Here is a 21,793-nt window from a genome sequence, read left to right as displayed (position 1 = left end):
TTCCACATTCCGGATTTGTCTGATTGTTGCCTTATAATCAGGTTCAGGTTTACCATATTTGGTAGGAATTTCCTATGGGAATTTGTGTACTTCCTATTGTGTCACTTAGGGCTCATGAACATCCAAGTTTATTTTCTAAATAGAAAAATTTAAGATTAACAGCACTTCAGAACGTCCAAATTAAATAGCTCCTGTTGTTTGGATTGATAAATTCTGATGTTGTGAAGAAAAACATAAACAAAAACAAAAACAAAATCCTATTTGCTCCTTTCTGGCTCCTGCAGTAAATTCCTGAACAGCAGCTCTAGCCAGGGGTCTCGAGTTGGTCCCATGTGGGGTGATTTTACATTTTCCCTAAATAAGGAGTCACAGAGGCTTCAGGATGTATACTAGGAGCCCAGTTTTCATAAACAGCTGTTGGAAAGCAGCAGGAGCCATGTTACCAGGTGCCAGGTGTCCTGGGCTTCCTTGCTGGCCAGTTCCAGGCAGTGGCATGGCACTCAAAGAGGTGCTGAGCCTGGTGTAGCTTAAAATATCCCCAGTCTCTTGTATAACATCCCTCAGTGACACCAGTGTAGCAGGTGATGTGTTTATTCCCACCAACAAAGCTTTGCACTGATATTCCCACTCTATGGAATGGAAGCCTGAGGCTCAAAGAGGTCAAATGGCTTTTCCAAGGTCACTCAGTAACTGACAGAGAGAAGCCTGGAACCCAGTTCTCATCTCAGCCCCGTAATAAATACCGGAAAGGTGTAGACACGGGGATGGGATGGAAGGGAGGAGAGGACCTCAGATAAAGATTTGTGACAGGGACTTCACAAGGGGGCAGGCGATGCCTACTGACAGCTTATTTTTGTGGAAGCCTGGAATTGAAACATGCTGCCCCTGGCATTGTTGCTGCTGACAGTGACAATAACCATAGATTAAAACAGGCCCTGACCTGACTCTATGGAGTTTCACATGCCTAGGCACTGGAGAAAACTGCACACAATTTATAATTGTTGATTAGCAAAATCTCCCTCACCAGATCTTTGTTTGAACTTATGGACAGATTTTGTCAAAAATACAGTATTCTTCCTATTCAACCTATCATGGTTTTTGATGTGATAATATGATAATACAGGTGATCCTAAAGAAAACAGAATATTCCCCTTTAATTTGTATTATGATCATCCATTGTCATCAAACTGCAGGATCTAAAAGCTGAAGAAAGCAACATTAAATAAAAAAATGTTAAAATGTGGAAGTGACTTAAAAATAAGACACTTACAAATAAGTTAGGATTTTTAAAATTATTTACAGCAACTCACATTAAGAAAAGGTTATGGGGCAGGCACTGTGTGTGTTCTGTGATGGCCTTTCACTTCTTCATTTACATTCTCTTCATTCTAATGCTCGATAGCTTTACTACAATGATTTTTCTTTATCTTTGTAACTCTGAATATTACACTCAGCTTCTATTCCTTAGCTCTGGAATTTTGGCCTTCTCCTCAGGGAAGAGGTAGATAGTTCCCATGCTCCATTCCTTTCCCTCCTATCCTTCCAGCTTCCCCCTCAGCTATACCTTTACCTTTAAATGGCTGAGGCTGATAACTCTGCTTTGTAATCTTCCACACTTTGTCTAAGATGAGTTTTTCCAACTCTGGCATTACTAACATTTTGGGCTGGATGACCTTTTGTTGTGGAGGGTCTCCTAGATGGGTTAGCATTATCCCTGATCTCTACCTACTTGATGATTCAAAAATGCCTCCAGATATTGCCAAATGTTCCCTGGAGTGGAATAAAAATCTTGCCCCACCCCAACTAATAGCTGAGAACTATTGGTCTAGAATTGAAGGAAAATACTTTTTTTTTTTTTAAGATTTACTTTTCATTTATTTGAAAGGCAGAGTAAACACAGAAAGATGGAGACAGAGAGATCTTCAGTCTGCTGGTTTACTTGTCACATGGTTATAGTAGTTGGAGCTGAGCCAGTAGAAGCCAGGAGCCAGAAAGTCCATATGGGTCTTCCATATGGGTATCAGGGACCATCTTCCACTGCCTTCCCAGGTGCATCAGCAGGAAGCTGGATCAAAAGTGAAGCAACTGGAACTCTAATTGAAGCTGCAACATGAGACTGCAGCATTGCAGGCTGCAGCTTAACCAGCTGTGCCACAATGACAACCCCTAAAGTCGATTCTAAAATTGAAAATCAATGTCGTTGGAGAAATTCCAAGGGAGGGAGGAAGGGAGAGAGGGAAAGGGAGAGAGAGAAAGAGAGAGACAGAAAGGGAGAGAGAGAGAGAGAGAGAGAGAGAGAGAGAGAGAGAGGTCTTCCATCCACTGGTTCACTCCCCAAATGGCCACAATGGTCAGGGCTGGGCCAGGCCAAAGCCAGGAGCCAGGAGCTTTATTCAGGTCTTTCATGTGGGTGCAGGGGCCCAAGGACTTGAGCTATCTTCTCTTGCTTTCCCAGGCACATTAGCAAGGAGCTGGATATGAAGTGGAGCAGCCAGGATTCAAACTGGTGCCCATATCCAACGCTGGCACTGCAGGCAGTGGCTCTACCTGCTATACCACAGTGCCAGCCCCTACAAATGAACTTCTGAAACACCACAGCATCTCCTTCCTTCACCCAGGGTTTACTGATGAAACAAACACATGTTGGCAAGTGACCTGCAGCATGGTTAGTTACACTGAATAGCGTAGGGGCCAGCATGTGGCATAGTGGGTTAAGATGCCACCTACAATGCTAGCATCCCATGTTTGTTTCAATTGGAGTACCAGTTACTCCACTTTTGATCCAGCTTTCTGCTAATGCTCTTGGGAAAGCAGTGGATCATGGCCCAAGTGTTGGGCCCCTGTCACTCATGAATGAAGATCTGGATGGAGTTCTAGGCTCCTGGCTTCAGTCTGGCCCAGCCCCAGCAGCTGTGGCCATTTGGGAAGTGAGTATTACAAGAAATGATTATTATAGATGGCTGTTTTTCTCTCTCTGTCCCACCCTGTCTCTCTCTGTAATTCTGCATTTCAAATAAATAAACAAATAAATCTTGAAAGACAGACAGATAAGACAGCAAAGAGCCGTCACACACTCTTGAAGAGCAATTTGCTGCTGAGGGTGACATCTTGCCAAGATCAGGCCTGGGAGAGTGTGTTCAAAGGCCCAGGGACTGGACTCCTATGTTTTCTAGTTCTTCTTGACCTCTAAAGTTTTATGCCTATAGTCTGACACCAGCCTGTTTTTTTTTCCCCTAGATTCCTTCCTTCCTTCCTTCCTTCCTTCCTTCCTTCCTTCCTTCCTTCCTTCCTTCCTTCCTTCCTTCCTTCCTTCCTTCCTTCCTCCTTCCCTCCCTCCCTCCCTCCCTCCCTCCCTCTCTCTCTCTCTTTCTTTCTTTCTTTCTTTCTTTCTTTCTTTCTTTCTTTCAGGCAGAGTTAGACAAAGGAGAGATAGAGCAAGAGAGAGAAATTGATCATCTATCCTCTGGTTCACTCCCTAGATGGCTGCAACAACTAGGGCTGGGCCAGGCCAAAGCCAGGAGCTTCTTCCAGGTCTCTCACATGGGTGGCAGAGGCCCAAGAACCTGGGTCATTTTCCACCACTTTCTCAAGTTCAATAGCAGGGAGATGGATTAGAAGTTGAGCAGCCAGGACCCAAACCACTGGCCATATTGTACCATAATGCCGGCCCTTTCCTCTGTTTCATGCCTTGTTTTTGTTTGTTTTTTGTTTGTTTTCACAAAATCTAGAGCTTGAAGGATTATGAACATGAGTACCACCATCTTATAGCCACGCTGCCATCTTAGGATAATCTATTACAACAGAAGCACGAGTCAGCAAGTAACACAACCCTGCCCAAAAGTCCCAGAGCACAAGCAAATCAGCTTAACCCCACCTGGTGCTCATCCAGCTAGAACCCACGGATAAGAAGAAGTAACCCTGACTATATAAAGACTTTGTCTGTATGAGAACGGCAGTCTCTACCTTTGCTGGTAATGAATTCTGCTCTGGTTTGTTCCCAAATAAACCTGTTCTGGCTATTGAGTTGGTGAGCTGCCTCCTCTTTGTTTTCCCACTGAGATCAGGAACCAAAGATGCCCACTATTACCACTGCTATTCAATACAGTCCTGAAAATTTTAGCCAGAGCCATTAGGCAAGAAAAAAAAAATCAAAGGGATACAAATTGGGAAGGAGGAAGCCTAATTATTCCTATTTGCGATGACATGATTCTATATATAGGGGATCCAAAGGACTCCACTAAGAGACTACTGGAACTCATAGAAGAGTTTGGTAAAGTAGCAGGATATAAAATCAATACACAAAAATGAACCCTTTGTATACACAGACAATGCCGGCTGAGAAAGAACTTTTAAGATCAATCCCATTCACAATACCTACAAAAAAATCAAATACTTTGGAATAAATTTAATCAAGGACACCAAATATCTCTATGATGAGAATTACAAAACATTAAAGAAAGAAATAGAAGATACGGGGCTGGCGCTGTGGTGCAGTGGGTTAACGCCCTGGCCTGAAGCACCGGCATCCCATATAGGCGCCAGTTCAAGTCCGGCTGCTCCACTTTCTATCCAGCTCTCTGTAATGCCCTGGGAAAGCAGAAGATGGCCCAACTCCTTGGGCCCTGCACCCACATGGGAGACCCAGAAGAAGCTCCTGGCTTCAGATCAGTGCAGCTCCAGCCATTGCGGCCAATTGGGGAGTGAACCATCAGATGGAAGACCTCTCTCTCTCTCTCTCCCTCTCTCTCTCTCTCTCTTTGTCTCTCCTCTTTCTGTGTGATTCTTTCATAAATAAATAAATAAACAAATTTTTTTATAAAAAAAGAAATAGAAGTTACAAACAATGGAAAAATCTTCCATGTTCATGGATTGGAAGGATCAACATCATCAAAATGTCCATACTTCCAAAATCTATTTACAGATTCAATGCAATATCAACCAAAATACCCAGAACATTCTTCTTCTCAGATATGGAAAAAATGAGCCGGCGCCGTGGCTCACTAGGCTAATCCTCCGCCTTGCGGCACTGGCACACCGGGTTCTAGTCCCGGTCGGGGCACCAGATTCTGTCCCGGTTGCCCCTCTTCCAGGCCAGCTCTCTGCTGTGGCCAGGGAGTGCAGTGGAGGATGGCCCAAGTGCTTGGGCCCTGCACCCCATGGGAGACCAGGAGAAGCACCTGTCTCCTGCCTTCAGATCAGCGTGGTGCACCGGCCGCAGCGCACTGGCCGCGGCGGCCATTGGAGGGTGAACCAATGGCAAAAAGGAAGACCTTTCTCTCTGTCTATCTCTCTCTCACTGTCCACTCTGCCTGTCAAAAAAAAAAAAAAAATGATGCTGAAATTCATATGGGAATGCAGGAGACCCTGAACTGCTGAAGCAATCTTTTACAACAAAAACAAAGCTGGAGGCATCACAATACCAGATTTCAAGACATACTACAGGGCAGTTATAATCAAAACAGCCTGGTACTGGCACAAAATCAGATTGATAGACCAATGGAACAGAATAGAAACACCAGAAATCAATCCAAGCATTTACAACCAACTTATATTTGACAAAGGAACTAAAACCTGGAACAAGGGCAGTCTCTTTAACAAATGGCACTGGGAAAAGTGGATCTCTGCGTTCAGAAGTATGAAGCAAGACCTTACCTTATGCCTTCACAAAAATCCACTCAAAGTGGATTACAGACCTAAATCTACAAGCCAATACCATAAAATTATTAGAGAACATTGGGGAAACCCTGCAACACATTGGCATAGGCAAAGATTTCTTGGAAAAGACCCCAGAGGCCCAGGCAATCAAAGCCAAAATTAACAAATGGGATTACATCAAATTGAGAAGCTTCTGTACTGCAAAAGAAACACTCAGCAAAATGAAGAGGCAATCAACAGATTGAGAGAATTTATTTGCAAACTATGCAACGGATAAAGGTTAATAGATGCCCACTGCAAGACAAAGTCTGTCCCTCAGACCCATTCAAATTCCAGGGAATCATATGGAAAGCTAACTGTGTCTGTAGTATCTGTCATTTTTACTCATTCCCCTAATAGACACTTACAGCCCCTCAGAAATGTCTGCACTGTCCATTCTCCCTCTCTGCTGTGGAGAAAGGGGATGTGAGCTTCTGAGCTGCACTGGGTTGCTGGGTAATCACAGTCGTGTGGTTTTCCTGGGTGCTGTGATGCTGCCTCTTTGTACATCGATAAATTTGTGTTTCATTCTTCTATTTAATGTGTCATGTCAGCTCATTCCTGTGAATCTTCAGAGCATAGAAGGGAAATATCCCATTATCCCTCCAGTAGATTGTCATCAAGAGGACAATTTGGGAGCCAATGAAGCAAAATCTCCCAACATGCTGAGCACAAGTACAACCTTAGTCTGAATGCACAATTAAAAACAGCCAGAGAAGCCCACTAGAGCATTTCAGGCACAGAAAGCCAAGATACTGTGGCAAAAAATATCCTACATGAAGGATCTCTGTGGGTGAGACCCCAGTGGAAAAAAGTGGTCATCAAAGAAGGAGGTACTTTTCTCTGAAGGGAGGAAAGAACTTCCACTTTGCTTATGGCCTTGTGTAAATACTGACAGAGTTTGTGGATTCAAAAGGCTCCCATAGCATAGGCAGCTCATGTTAAGAGCCCTGGATGAGGGCCAGCATTGTGGCATAGCAGGTAAAGCCATAGTCTTCAGTGCTGGCATCCCATATGGGTGCCGGTTTGAGTCCCGGCTGCTCCACTTCCAATGCACCTCTCTGCTGTGGCTTGGGAAAGCAGTAGAAGATGGCCTAAGTGCTTGGGCCTCTGCACCCACATGGAAAGAGCTATAGGAAGCTCCTGGCTCCAAGCTCTGGATTGGCATAACTCTGGCCATTGCAGCCAATTGGGAAGTGAACCAGCAGATGAAAGACCTTCCTTTCTTTCTCCTCTGCCTCTCCTCTCTCTGTGTAACTCTGACTTTCAAATAAATAAATAAATCTTAAAAAAAAAGAGCCTTGGGTAATCACTGACATCATACATAAAAATGTTAATTGTTAAATTAACAACAGGAGTCACTGTGCACTAACTTCCCATGCAGGACCTCTGTCCTCAAAGAGTTGTATTATGAAAGTTAACAGTAAAATTCATTCTCAAAGATTTATTTTATTTTAGTGTATTAAGTGGAAGATATTCTCTTTTTTTAAGATTTATTTTATTTATTTGAAAGACAGAGTTACAGAGAGAGGTAGAGACAGAGAGAGAAGTCTTCCATCTGCTGGTTCACTCCCCAGATGGCTGCAACAGCCAGAGCTGCACCTATCCGAAGCCAGGAACCAGGAGCTTCTTCCAGGTCTCCCAAGCGGGTGCAGGGGCCCAAGGACTCGGGTCATCCCTCTACTGCTTTCCCAGGCCATAGCAGAGAGCTGGACGGGAAGTGTAGCAGCCAGGACTTGAACCGGCACCCATATGGGATGCTGGAGCTTCAGGCCAGGGCTTTAACCCACTGCGCCACAGCGCTGGCCCCAGCGGAGGATATTTTTATGTTTTAAGTTTTAGTTATGCCTAAGTGTCCAACGCCATTGCTTGTTTTCTTAGGTGTTTCTTTAATTCATTCTCAAGGACTTACTTTCTTTTAATGTTTTAAATGGAGGATATTCTTATGTCTCATAAGTTATAGTTATGTCTAAATGCTCATAAAAGATGTATTATTCTTGGGTGCTTCTTTAAAGTTAATTAAGTTTCTAAACAAAAGAAATGAACTTCAAAGAACAATGACTTTGAACTGTTGAGGAACAGGTTTTTTTATTTGTGTTTTTTTTTGTGCAAATCGTTGATCTCTTAGTATAGAGTTGGTCTTCTGTGTATAAAGTTAACTGAAAATGGATCTTAGTGGAGAATGAGACTAGGAATGGGAGAGGGAGGAGGAGAAGGGGTGGGAGTATGGGTGGGAGTATGGGTGGGAGTATGGGTGGGAGGGCGGGTGTGGTGGGAAGAATCACTCTGTTCCTAAAGTTGTACTTATGAAATGCATGAAGTTTGTATTCCTTAAACAAAAGGTTTCTAAAAAAGAAAAGAAGTAACTCTGACTATATAAAGACATCTTTATGTACTTCATAGTCTTTATGTACTAGAACGGCACTCTCTACCCTTGCTGGTAGTGAGTCCCTCTCAGGTTTTTCTCAGAATAAACCTATTCTGGCTATTGTGTTCATGATTTGCCTCCTCTTTGTCTTGTTCCCATACTCTAACAGAGATCCTTCCTTACAATGTATTATTTTTTATTTTCGAATTGTTTCCTATTGTGTGGATGTGCTACAGATTATTTTTCTGTCATACTATACTATAAAGAGATACACAAATGATTCTTTTGTTATTAAAAATAATACAATAATAAGGTTCTTATTCATACATGCTTGCATATAATATATATGCTTGCATTAATATATATTTAATACATACTTATATAAATATATTATTATGCATAATATATTAATATACATGCTTGTATTAATATATATTTAATATATACTTTTAATATATTAAAACACTAAAATGAGATATCTTTTTCACCTATCTGACTGGAAATGATCAACATGTTTCATGTTAGTGTTAGCAATTATTTACTCTTACATCGTTAATAGGAGTTATTAGCACCCAAGTATATATTTTTAATATATTACTTAGTAGTTTCATGAACTACTTATACTTTAACTTTTATTTACTTATTAAAAAGGCAGAATGATGAGGAGGGAGGGAGGGGGAAGGGGTCAGAGAGAGAGAGAGAGAGAGGGAAATATATTCCATCTGCAGGTTCATTCCCCAAATACCCAAACCAGCTGAGGTGGGGCCAGGCTGAAGCCAGGAGCCTAGAACACACTGTAGATCTCCCACATCAATGACAAGGACCTAAGCACATGAGCCGTCATCTGCTACCTCCAAGGATGCACATTAGCAGGAAGCTAGATCAGAAACAGAGTAGCAGGGACTTGAACCACGCATTTCAATACGGCACGTGGGCATCCCAAGTGGTGGCTTGACGTGCTGCACCACAACACCCACTTCCTATCTTCCTTTTAAATAGATAGGTATTGCCATACAAAATGCCTAAGAATTTCCTCCAATTCACACTCCTACTAACCATGTAAGAGTAAATAATTGCTGCCGGCGCCGCGGCTCACTAGGCTAATCCTCCGCCTTGCGGCGCCGGCACACCGGGTTCTAGTCCCGGTTGGGGCGCCGGATTCTGTCCCGGTTGCCCCTCTTCCAGGCCAGCCCTCTGCTGTGGCCAGGGAGTGCAGTGGAGGATGGCCCAGGTGCTTGGGCCCTGCACCCCATGGGAGACCAGGAAAAGCACCTGGCTCCTGGCTCCTGCCATCGGATCAGCGCGGTGCGCTGGCCGGCCGCGGCGGCCATTGGAGGGTGAACCAACGGCAAAGGAAGACCTTTCTCTCTGTCTCTCTCTCTCACTGTCCACTCTGCCTGTCAAAAAAAAAAAAAAAAGAGTAAATAATTGCTAACACTAAATAGCATGAAACATGTTGATCATTTCCAGTCAGATAGGTGGAAAAGGTATCTCAATTTATTTTATTTGTGTTTAAGCAATTCTGAATAATTTTGAGCCTTTTACAAATGTTTATTAATGCTTTTCATTTCTATGAACTACTTGTTTATATCTACAGTGTGTTTTTCTACTGAGTCACTGGCCTCTTTCTTGTTGACATACAAGATCTTTATAGAAATGCTTTTTGTCTGTTCTACAAATGCCCCATCCCCACACACATACTTTTCTGCAATTTATCCTTTTTTTGCCATTTATCTTTTATTGAATTTTATTTTCCAGTGAAAAGGGAGTGATCTCCTTCCTTCTCATCCTAAAGGGTCATGAGCAACACCCCTTAACCAAAATGTTATGTAGGAAGGTAGACGTTAGCCTACGTGTGGGAGGAGCCAAAGGGGAAAGACAAGAAGTTCCCTTGGGAAGGAACACAGAGCTGTGCAGGCACGGTTCTGAAGCAGCCTGGTGTTTACGACAGTCCTGCCAGTGTTTGATTGCCTCAGAGGAGCCCCAGCCTTCCCCCAGGGAGACATGCCAGGAGAATCCTCCTGACCCAGTGCAGACAGGGCTATTCAGTCTGATAACACTGTGCAATAAAGCCTGGCGGGGGGGAGACTTCACATCCTGAAAGTCCTTTGCCCAATAATATCCCAAAAGAGGGGGATGGGCAAGGAGAAATGATGGAATACGTGGACCCCAGATCCATATAAACCCAGTCAATATGCAGATTGGACACTCAGTTCCTTGCTGACTCACCTACCCAGCCTGTCAGGTGTACGTTTCATCAAACTTTGCTAGCCTGCTTACCACCACTGTCTCAGTTTTTTTTTTTTTTTTTTTTTTTTTAAGCATGGCATTGTTTTTAATTAAGTACAAAGACTTTACTAACATGTAGCCTAAGATCATTTCACATACAGCCAGTCTCATCTCTCTTTTCAATGGTGAGGCAGATTCCCTTTCCTTGAGGAAGAGAAATCCATAAGTTGTTGCCTTTGCCAACAATGAAAATGTTGCAAAGTTGCAAAGCTGTTACCATTGGCATCTTTTACATAAACCACATCAAAAGAACCTGGATCTCTCTCAATTGTTGATCACACCAATTCTTCCCAGGTTGGTACCGTCAGTCACTATGCACAGGTTACTAGTGTCAAACTTGATGAAATTTGTAATCTTGCCAGTCTTCAAATCCATCTGAATTGTATCATTCACCTTGATGAAGGGATCAGGATTGTGAATGGTACAAGCATCATGGTCACCAGATGAGGGATTCCTTTCACGTCCACAAAGTTCTTTCTCATTTTGCACAACATGTACTCGGCCTCCTCAAGGATAATGAGATGAACAGCACAGTGGCTCTTGGTGTCATATGTCAGATGGAAATTCTCCCCAGTCTTGTCAATCCTGATGATATTCATAAAACCAGCAGGGTAGGTTATATTACTTCAGCCTTTGTCATCAATCTTAACAGACGGCTGGGGCCGGTGCTGTGGCATAGTGGGTAAAGCGCTGCTTGCATCCCATATGGGCGTTCGAGCCCCGGCTACTCCAATTCTGATCCAACTCTCTGCTACGGCCTGGGAAAGCAGTGGAAGATGGCCCAAATCCTTGGGCCCCTGCACCCATGTGGGAGACCTGGAAAATGCTCCTGGCTCCTGATTTCGGATTGGTGCAGCTCCAGCCATTGCGGCCAATTGGGGAGTGAACCAGCGGATGGAAGACCTCTCTCTCTCTCTTGCTCTCTCTCTCTCTCTCTCTCTCTCTGCCTCTCCTTCTCTCTGTGTATAATTCTGACTTTCAAATAAATAAATAAATAAATCTTTTAAAAAAAACCTCTGGCTGCGAATTTTCTTTATCCTCTGTCAGTGCATATTTCAGCCTATTCCTTAGGAAAATGAGAGGGAGACATTCTCTCAGCTTGTGGGGACAAGTGGATGGATGAAGAATAAGCACACCGGTCAGTTTATCCAGCACGCAACGCTTTGGTGCTGCTACTCGCTCAGATGCTTCTTGGGATCACGAGCCATGGCTGTACTACAAATGGAAAGAGCTGACTTATTTTTCTTATAGGGGAAGAGAATTGTCTGAATTGGAGGTCTTATCATCAATCAAGGTAGGTTAGAGAATTCCTTGTACAGAGAGTTTTTTGTTTTTTATTTTATTTATTTATTTTTTTTGGTTTTGTAACTGCTTTGGAGGGTCTATGTGATGCCTTGGGGAAGAGGAATTCTAGTTTCTTTGCTTGCCTTTGAAAAGAATGAAGAGTAAGAGAAAGGAGAGCAAAAGGTTAGAGAAAAACTTTACTTCTGTGGCTGCTTCTGGTTTGAAGAATTCTTTTGTCAGCCCCAACAATGGAATCTAATTGATTTATTTATTTGAAAGGCAAAGAGAGAGAACAAGAGAGCCAGAGAGAGAGAGAGAGCACATCTATTGGTTTACTCTAATGCATGCAATGGTCAGGGCTGGTTCAGGACTGAAGCCAGTAGTGGGAATACAATCTACATATCCCAGGTTAGTGGCAGAATGCAATCAGCCAAGCCAGGAACCAATCAGTAGAGCCATCACCTCTAATCAGCTTTATTGTGATGCTGGAGCACAGAAATTACATGAATTGACTAAGGTCAATCAATAGGTCAGCAATCATAGAGCAGGAAGCTGGAGTTAGGAGCCAGAGTTTGGAATTGAATCCAGGTATTCTGATATGGGTTGAGGGCATCGTAACTGCTAGGCTAAATACCTAGTCCCTATAAAGTATTTTAACATCCCCCCCAAACTAGTCACCTCTCACTGCTCTTTTTCTGGTTTTCCTGGAGACATCCTTTTTATTTTTATTAGCTTGAGATGTCATTCTTCTGTATGATTGCCAATTTATTTACTAATCTTAGGTAAGTCACATAACTTCAGTGTTCAGCATCATAATAAAACAGACAAGGGTGGTTTGGAATGAATTCAGATTATAAATACATCTGGAAAGCATGAATGTAAAGAAGTTATAAATATAAATCAGGAAAGGAAACCACAGGGTTAACCAGGAATCAGACAAGGGAAATCCCCTACTTGAGCTCCAGGGTTCAACTGCATTCTTCCTTTTCTGTTTACTTTGGCATCCCTGATGCCCAACCCACCACACACTTTATTACAGGGTGTCCATCATGAAAGCACAGCACTGCAAGGAACCTAACCTGGCTCTCCCAAAGCCATCTCAGTTGGCAAATGTGCTGTCTTGCTTCTAAAGAACACGAATCTCTGATATACCTCTCTCTCACACACATTGCCCTTAGCTCTTATTTCAAATCTGTAATTATAACTAATGCTTCTGCAATATGTGATTTTTAATTTTTAGTCTGGTACAGAAGACAATCCCTTCTAAGAAATGAAAAATTTAAATATTATTACCAATTAGGCTATAGGCATGCAGAAGAGGCCAAGGTTACCAATTGAAGACTTCTGAGGTCCACACTGGCAAAATTTTGTTCACATAATGAAGGTCTGCTTATCTGAGTTATCCAATTTATTATTCATTCACAAACACTGAGCCAAGCACTGGGCTAGGCACTGAATGAAAGACACATCTGTCTTCTCTGAGCCTACTTAATTACAGGAGAGAGGGATGTACAGAGGTATTTACAGACTGCTAAATAATTTGGCAATAAATATTAAAAGTGATTTAAGTGGGCATATCATGGGGGAAATTTCATTTCTAAGGACTCAATTAAGAAAGTATCAGGGGCCAGCACCGTGGGACACTAGGTTAATCCTCCGCCTGCGGCGCCGGCATCCCATATGGGAGCCAGTTCTAGTCCCGGTTGCTCCTCTTCCAATCCAGCTCTCTGCTGTGGCCTGGGAAAGCAGTGGAGGATGGCCCAAGTGCTTGGGCCCTGCACCCTCATGGGAGACCAGGAAGAAACTCTTGGCTCCTAGCTTCGGATCGGCACAGATCCAGCCATTGCGTCCATTTGGAGAATGAGCCAATGGAAGGAAGACCTTTCTCTCTGTCTCTCTCACTGTCTGTAAACTCTACCTGTCAAATAAATAAAATAAATACAATAAAATAAAAAAGAAAGTATCAGAGTGGACACTGCTTCAAAGTTTAACTTCTGCTTGAGATGTCTGCATCCACCATATCAGAGCGGATGGGATAGAGTCCTGCCCCGACTTGTGATCCAGCTTCCTGCTAGTGTGCCTGAGGCGTAGCAGGTGATTGCACAGTACCATCCATGTGTCAGACCCACATGAAGCTTCTGGCTCCAGGCTTTGGATCGGCCTAATCTCAGCTGTTATGTGTTTGATGAGAAAACCAGCAGATGGATATTCTCTCTCTCTCTCACTCTCTCTCTCTCTCTCTCTCCCTTTCAATTAAATAAATACATAAATTTTTTTGAAAAGGGGGGTTAATTGAGATGGGTGAACAAAGGGTATAGGACTTATTATCAAAAAATCTCCATAATAACAACACCAGAGAAGGAGTATAACCCAACTACCCAAATACCCAGCAGTAACAAGAATTAAGCAAATAAACCAGGACAAAACAATGTGCTTGAATACTACAAAACCACAGGAGAAACAACAAAAAGCAATGCAGAACTAGGTGGATGGCTCTGGAGGATTCTTCCTGGTATACAATGGGAAAAAAGACAGAAACCAAGTATTAGAGGACTCTATTTTTGTAAAGAAAAAATATACTTGGCAACAAAAAAAAATCTGAAATGATACACATCCAAATGTCAAGAGGAATTAACATTTAATTGAATTTTGGTTATAAATGATTGAAATACTATTATACAAATGAATATATAATGATACAATTTAAACAACTAGTTTAAATTATTTTATATTTTCAGATCATATGTAATATATTCTTTTTTTTTTTTTTTTTTTTTGACAGGCAGAGTGGACAGTGAGAGAGAGAGACAGAGAGAAAGGTCTTCCTTTGCCGTTGGTTCACCCTCCAATGGCCGCCGCGGCCGGCGCGCTGCGGCTGGCGCACCGCGCTGATCCGATGGCAGGAGCCAGGAGCCAGGTGCTTTTCCTGGTCTCCCATGGGGTGCAGGGCCCAAGCACCTGGGCCATCCTCCACTGCACTCCCTGGCCACAGCAGAGGGCTGGCTTGGAAGAGGGACAACCGGGACAGAATCCGGCGCCCCGACCGGGACTAGAACCCGGTGTGCCGGCGCTGCTAGGCGGAGGATTAGCCTAGTGAGCCGCGGCGCCGGCCAGATCATATGTAATATATTCTTAAAATATAATTATATATTCATACAAATATTTTACAAAGGGTATGTTTTTATTTAGTCAGAACAAATCTTTATAAAAATGTCAGGCTGTGATACAGTAACAGTGGTCAGCAGCATTCCTTTCACCAACGTGAATACAGCACCTTCTGTGCACTGGGCAAGAGCTGCACACTGGGCAGGCAAAGCTAACAAGAAGGCTTCCTGCTCCCCAGGCCCAGCCCGAAAGGCTGTCAGAGCAAAGGGTCACCTTATGGAGGATGGAGAAGCAAGGCAATGCACAGAGTGACACTGAGGCTGTGCCTTAAAGAATAAAGAGGAGTTTGTGATACGGGACAGAGAGTCTGGGAATATTGCTAGGCAAGGGCATCAAGATCAGAAACAGGAGAAGAAACAGAAAGATCATGGCTACTGTGGATGGTTGTGCAGATCTGTACTGCATAAGGCTACATGCTGAAGGAGTGGGGGAAGATATGCACCCCGGGCTTTGTTTGCCAGGTCACAAACCCCAACTGCATCTTCCCATAGGAAGGGCATCCTGTTACCCCCATTTTTCTTTTTAGTGGACACTTAATAATTACACATATTTGTGAGGTATAATGTGGTATTTCAATACACATGTGTTAATTAGCACATCCATCATCATTTCTTGGGAGTATTCAAAATTTTATTCACTACTTTGAAATACTCAATTAATGGTAGTTAACCATAGTGGAACTGTGCTATAGAACACTAAAAATTATTCTTCCTATCCGGCTGCACCACATGTATCCATGACTATGCTCTCTCTGTCCCCTTCTACACCAGCATTCCCAGGCTCAGTAGTGTATTATAAAATACCAAACCAGGCAATAGTGAAAACCACATTGTAGAGCTGGCTCACCCCTGACTGGGTAAAATGGCCCCCCCTGGAGTGTCCCAAACACTGTGCTCCTCTGTGTTGGCACTTAGCAGACTACTTCTATGACTGCTGAGTCATTGTCCTCCCTACAGACAGATGTCCTGTCCTCTTAGCTCATCATTTGTACTGTATGCCTAGCACAGTGTCTTGCATATTGTAGATGTTCTATCAAGGTTTATTCAATGAATGAATGATTACATATGCACAGAATGGAGACTGGAGGAACAGATTAAGAAACTTGTTTCAGATATTTAAACTTTTTACTTCTTAGTTTTTTCATATGTTCCAAATATCCCACTCCAATTCTGTAGTCAAAAGAGGACAATACACTAAACTTAGATACCGTGACTCAGCAGCTTGCCATGAACTGTTTGGAGCCTGGTTTTCAATAGGAGACACATGCTTGCCTCCACCATGCTTTCTCCAAACCATGACCAACTGCCAGGTTTGGAGATTAATTTTGGTGTTGAGGGTCCTCCAAAGACTCCTGCGATAGAGACTTGGTCTCCAGGGAGAAGCCTTTGAAAGGTGATGGAAACTTCAGGAATTGGGGCCCGGATAGAGGTCTTTGATCATGGGGGTGTGTACAAAGAGGGAATTCTGAGACAGTTGTTATAAAAGCCCCAGTTTGGATCTGGTCTCTCTGCTTCCGGGTTCACTATGTGATCTTCCAAACACTCTAGCCCTTGCCAGCTGCCACCCTCACAGGGGCCAAGCCAATGAGGTGGCTCAGTCTGAGGCTTAAACCTCCAGAATTGTGAGAGCCTTTCTTTGTGAGTTACCTCTGATATCTCACTGCCATGACATAAAGCTGACTAACACATACAAATCAGAACTCAAATGTCACACAGATAAAGGTGATTACTTTTAACATCAAAAGATATATAGAAGGGGTCCATTATGTTCTAAATTGTCCTATAACATTTAAATACTGATAGCTTATTCAAAATTGTCTACATGCTGATTTTGAAGAAAAACTGATAAGGAAGATCATTGGCATAATTTTATTTTTGTGAAAACTACTGTTTAAAAATTTTTATTCTCCTAACACAAACAGGACATTTTTACCCACAGCATGTATCAGAACAAGTATTTTTATGACAGCCTGAGGTTCACACTTCACTTACCTTTAAAGTGAAAACTACTTGTTTTTTCCTGTAAAAGGAAAAAAATCCCTAAAATTCCTCTAAATATTCTTAGCCATTAGGACAATTCACAGTGGAAAATACAAAGCCAGGCAAGCCTTCAGGCTGTCCTCAAATTCTCTCACTCTATGACTCTACCCTCAAACTATCCCATGCCCTAAGGCACACATTTCTCAGCCTCCTCTTCACTTGGTTTTAGTAGAAGCCCAAGCCTAGACACACATATTCTAAATAACCAAAATCATTCTCCTGAATCCACCCTTTCGGGGCTCCCTCCTACTTGGTGCTGGTCCGTGGCTCCCTAGTGAACAGCCCTCTCTCACACTCATACACCCCACAGTTGCAGCCTGCACCATATTCTTGTCAAGCAAAAATCCCACAAGTCAGCTTATCCCTTACCTCAATCAAAATTGATCTGCCCACTATTCCTCTTGTTCTGGTCTTGGTGAAAATTGATGTGATGTGGTCTTTAGGTTCCTGCTGGTAGATGGCAGTTTGTTTGTTTAACACCAGGGTGAGGAAAATCTGCCCCAAGGTGTTGATTCCAGTCAGTGTAACTTCCTAAGTGCTGTCATGTTGTTCATTCTACCTGTTATCCCAACTGTCTTCCACTAACCACTACCCACCATCTCCTTCAAGTGCCCCAGGAAGCAGTGTGGAGGGACAGAAAGTGCTAAGAACTCAAGGAGTAGTCCCTCTGCTTTCCAGCAGTCCCTCTGCTTTCTGTCTCTGTTCCTTCTCCCTGGCAGGGCCATGGTGGTGTTTCCCAGCAGAAGAAAGAAGCACACAGTGCAACAGAAACCATCCTGTCAGACATGGAGCAAATGAGAGGTGCAGGAGTGCACAGGTGCATCGAATCTCAGGCTCACCAAAATCAAGCCCAGTCTGCCTTGCAGTGCCCTGACAATTCCACGGAGACCTTGTCCCATTGAATTTAAAATTACTCCTATTACCCATCATTCATTGCCTCTGAACAGAGGCTTTTTTCTTTTTAGGAGGGACTCAGGGTGGGGATTTCAAGTGCCTGGCAGGCTGGTGAATGTTTAAGTGTATGTAATATTTTTGCAAATCTTTGTCCCTATTTAAAACTATATATTTTTTATTTATTTGACAGACAGAGTTAGACAGTGAGAGAGAGAGAGACAGAGAGAAAGGTCTTCCTTCCATTGGTTCACCCCAGAAATGGCTGCTACGGCCAGCGCTATGCCAATCTGAAGCCAGGAGCCAGGTGCTTCTTCCTGGTTTCCCATGCCAATGCAGGGCCCAAGCACTTGGGCCATCCTCCACTGCCTTCCCAACCACAGCAGAGAGCTGGACTGGAAGAGGAGCAACTGGGACTAGAACCCGGCACCCATATGGGATGCCTGCCCTGCAGGCAGAGGATTAACCTAGTGAGCCACGGCACCGGCCCCTCAAACTGTATTTTTTTTTAAGTTTTATTTTATTTGTTTGAAATGCCAAATTAAAGAAGAGAGAGGAATAAATAGCTAGATCTTCCATCCACTCGTTCACTGCCCAAATGGCTGCAATGGCCAGAGTTGGGTCAGGCTGCAGCCAGGAGCCAGGAGCCAGGAACTTCTGAATCTCCCATGTGGGTATAGGAGCCCAAGGACTTGGGCCATCTTCTACTGCTTTCTAGGCACATTAGCAGGGAGCTGGATAGGAAGTAGAGTAGGGCTGGCGCCACGGCTCACTAGGCTAATCCTCCACCTGCGGTGCCGGCACCCTGGGTTCTAGTCCCAGATGGGGCATCGGATTCTGTCCCAGGTGCTCCTCTTCCAGTCCAGCTCTCTGCTGTGGCCCGAGAAGGCAGTGGAGGATGGCCCAGGTGCTTGGGCCCTGCACCTGCATGGGAGACCAGGAGGAAGCACCTGGCTCCTGGCTCCAGATCGGCGCAGCACGCAGGCCATAGCAGCCACTTGGGGGGGGTGGGGGTGTGAACCAACGGAAAAAGGAAGACCTTTCTCTTTCTCTCTCTCTCTCACTAACTCTGCCTGTCAAAAAAAAAAAAAAAAAAAAAAAAAGGAGTAGAGCAGCCAGGACTCTAAGCAGCACCCATTGGGATGCCAGCGTTGAAGGTGGCAGACTAACCTATTAAGCCACAATGCCAGCCCCAACTTTTAAATATTTATTTTTATATATTTGAAGGGCAGAGAGACACGTACTCAGAGACAAAGGTAGAGAGATATCCCACCCACAGGCTCAGTCCCCAAATGCCTGCAACAGCCAGGGCTGGGACAGGCTGAAGCTAGAGGTCCGGAACTCTATCTAATTCTACCACACGGGTGACAGGGACACAAGTACTTGAGCCATCACTGCTGAATTCCAGGATGCACGTGAGCAGGAAACTGGAATTGGAAGACAAGTCAGGATTTGAGTCCAAGCAATCTGCCATAGGATGTAGGTGTCCCAAGAAGTGTCTTAACCCATATGCCAAATGCCTGCTCCTCAGACAGTAATTTTTATGTAGTCTCCCTCACTCTTACTTTCAGAGTACCCAGCTTCAGTCCAGAGAGTCAGCTGTGGGTATGGTGGGCACAAATGGCATTTCAGGACTTCAGCAGGTACCCCTGCAGGTTCTCTGTGGCAATGTCTCCTTGCTTAGTGGCAGAGACTGAAACTGCTGCTCTGGGTCACTGGGTTTTCTCATTCACGAGGTCAGCATCTCCTAACCTCTCATTTCCTATTTTATTCTAACTCCAGTTCTTGATAGTGAAACAGAAGCACGATCAAATTCCCCAATTTGGCAGATTAGGACAATTCAGATTCCAGCCTCCTGACCTGCTAAAGAGTCAATCCACAGTGCAAACATGAGATTGACATAAGTAATTTAAAATAGTCTGGGTTCAATCTACATATGTACAAGCAGGCATTGGACCCAGCAATTAAGATGCTGCTCTTGGGATGCCTCCACACCACACAGGAGTGCCTGGGCTAAGCTCCAGCTACTCTCCACCCCAGCAGATGAAAACTCAAGTGCTCGTATCCCTGCCATTCACAGGGGAGAACCAGACTGAGTTTTGGCTCCTGGCTGTTCAGACATTGGGAAGTGATAAAAGATCTTCCTCAGCCGGCGCCGTGGCTCAATAGGCTAATCCTCCACCTTGCGGCGCCGGCACACCGGGTTCTAGTCCCGGTTGGGGCGCCGGATTCTGTCCCGGTTGCCCCTCTTCCAGGCCAGCTCTCTGCTATGGCCAGGGAGTGCAGTGGAGGATGGCCCAGGTGCTTGGGCCCTGCACCCCATGGGAGACCAGGAAAAGCACCTGGCTCCTGGCTCCTGCCAGGATCAGCGCGGTGCGCCGGCTGCAGCGGCGGCCATTGGAGGGTGAACCAACGGCAAAGGAAGACCTTTCTCTCTCTGTCTCTCTCTCTCACTGTCCACTCTGCCTGTCAAAAAAAAAAAAAAAAAAAAAAAGATCTTCCTCTCTGTGTGTCCTTTTCTCTGTCATCCTGCTTTTCAAATAAAATAATAAATCATGTTTTTAAAAAAGAAATAGGTTAACTGATTTTAATAATACATTTTACCTAGTATAATATGTCCAAATATTACCATTTCTTTTTTCTAATACCTGAGGCTGGGTACTTTATTTTTAAAAATTATTTTAAAACTTTTTTGAAAGGAAGAGTAAGAGAGAGAGAGGGTGAACCAGAGACAGAGAGAAATCTTCTATCCAAGGTTCACTCCCCAGACTGTCTCAATGGACAGACTGGACTAGACAGAAGCCAGGAGCCAGGAGCTTCATCTGGGTTTCCTACATGGGTGGCAGGGGCACAAGCACTAGGGACATCTGCTGCTGCCTTCCCAGGCACATTAATAGGAAGTTGGACTAGAAGTGGAACTGGCACTCAGATGGGATGCCGCCACCCCAGCTGGCAGCTTAAGCCTCTCTGCCATTAGACTAGCCCCAAATATGACCATTTAAACATGGAATCAATATAAAAACTTTTGAGATTTTATATTCTTCCGTAATACTCAGTTTTTGAAATCCTGTGTGTGTCTTATACCCATAGTACATCTGTATTTGGACTAGCCACATTGCAGGTAATCCAGAGTCACATGTGGCCTAGTGGCTACCTCATGGAACAGTTAATTGTAGAAGCAGCATGGCATGGTGTTGGAGGTCACCCAGCCTGACTCATTAATATTGGAACTAAAAGAAATAAAGAAAAATCGATACATTTCCTTGTTATACACTAATTAGTGGATGAGATATGATTAGAATGCAAGGGTCTTCCCCATAACTCCTGGTTTTATTACAAAGCTGACTGGCTGCAAAGCTGAACTAGAACTTGGGACTCCCTCTGCTCTGAGGCTCTTTTCTACAGGCAGTGCCTCTCTACCTGTATTACCTTTCTCATACTTAATATAAAGTCACGGGAAACAATCCGGCTGCAAACCAAGAACAGAGTCCTGCTGAGTTCCTCCATATCCTTCCACAGAGATGATACTTTACACTTGTCACGCTTGTCCCCAGAAACCTGTGATATCAACAAGCCATTTTGAAAAACTCTGATTCTCATACGGTGTCCAACACAATCTCATTGGAAGGTTTTGCAAAATTCAAACAAAGGTTCCCTACCCCAGAACATTGGTTTGTTTATAAGTGTATTCAAGTAGATTGCTAGTTTTTAAAATGGTTCCCAACATTCTAATGTGTAACCCAACTCACAAGACCTCACGTTGTCAGAGCCACTGAGTCCCCTGATGGCAGGCAGGACGAACCCAAGTCAGGAGCTTGACAAATCAGCAGGAGGCTGTCTTTTTTTTTTTTTTTACAGATTGCCATTGGTTCGCCCTCCAATCTGAAGGCAGGAGCCAGGTACTGGGGCGCAGGGCCCAAGCACTTGGGCCATCCTCCACTGCACTCCTGGGCCATAGCAGAGAGCTGGCCTGGAAGAGGGGCAAATGGGACAGAATCCGGTGCCCCAACCGGGACTAGAACCTGGTGTGCCAGCGCCGCAAGGCAGAGGATCAGCCTACTGA

General features: G+C 44.0%; 1 long non-coding RNA gene and 1 pseudogene across 1 annotated transcript in view; both read right to left on the bottom strand.

Annotated features, from left to right (window-relative positions):
- The window catches only part of LOC138845191 (uncharacterized), a 68,199-nt gene that overhangs the window by 1,459 nt on the left and 44,947 nt on the right, over nucleotides 1-21,793 (bottom strand). The gene's annotated exons all lie outside the window — the stretch shown is intronic.
- LOC100341948 (small ribosomal subunit protein eS4-like) lies at nucleotides 10,201-11,811 on the bottom strand (annotated as a pseudogene).

The sequence above is a fragment of the Oryctolagus cuniculus genome, chromosome 14 (assembly GCF_051225735.1).
Source record: "Oryctolagus cuniculus isolate XC-2025 breed Fujian yellow rabbit chromosome 14, ASM5122573v1, whole genome shotgun sequence".
Lineage (NCBI taxonomy): Eukaryota > Metazoa > Chordata > Mammalia > Lagomorpha > Leporidae > Oryctolagus > Oryctolagus cuniculus.
This window is presented reverse-complemented; position numbering and strand designations above follow the sequence as displayed.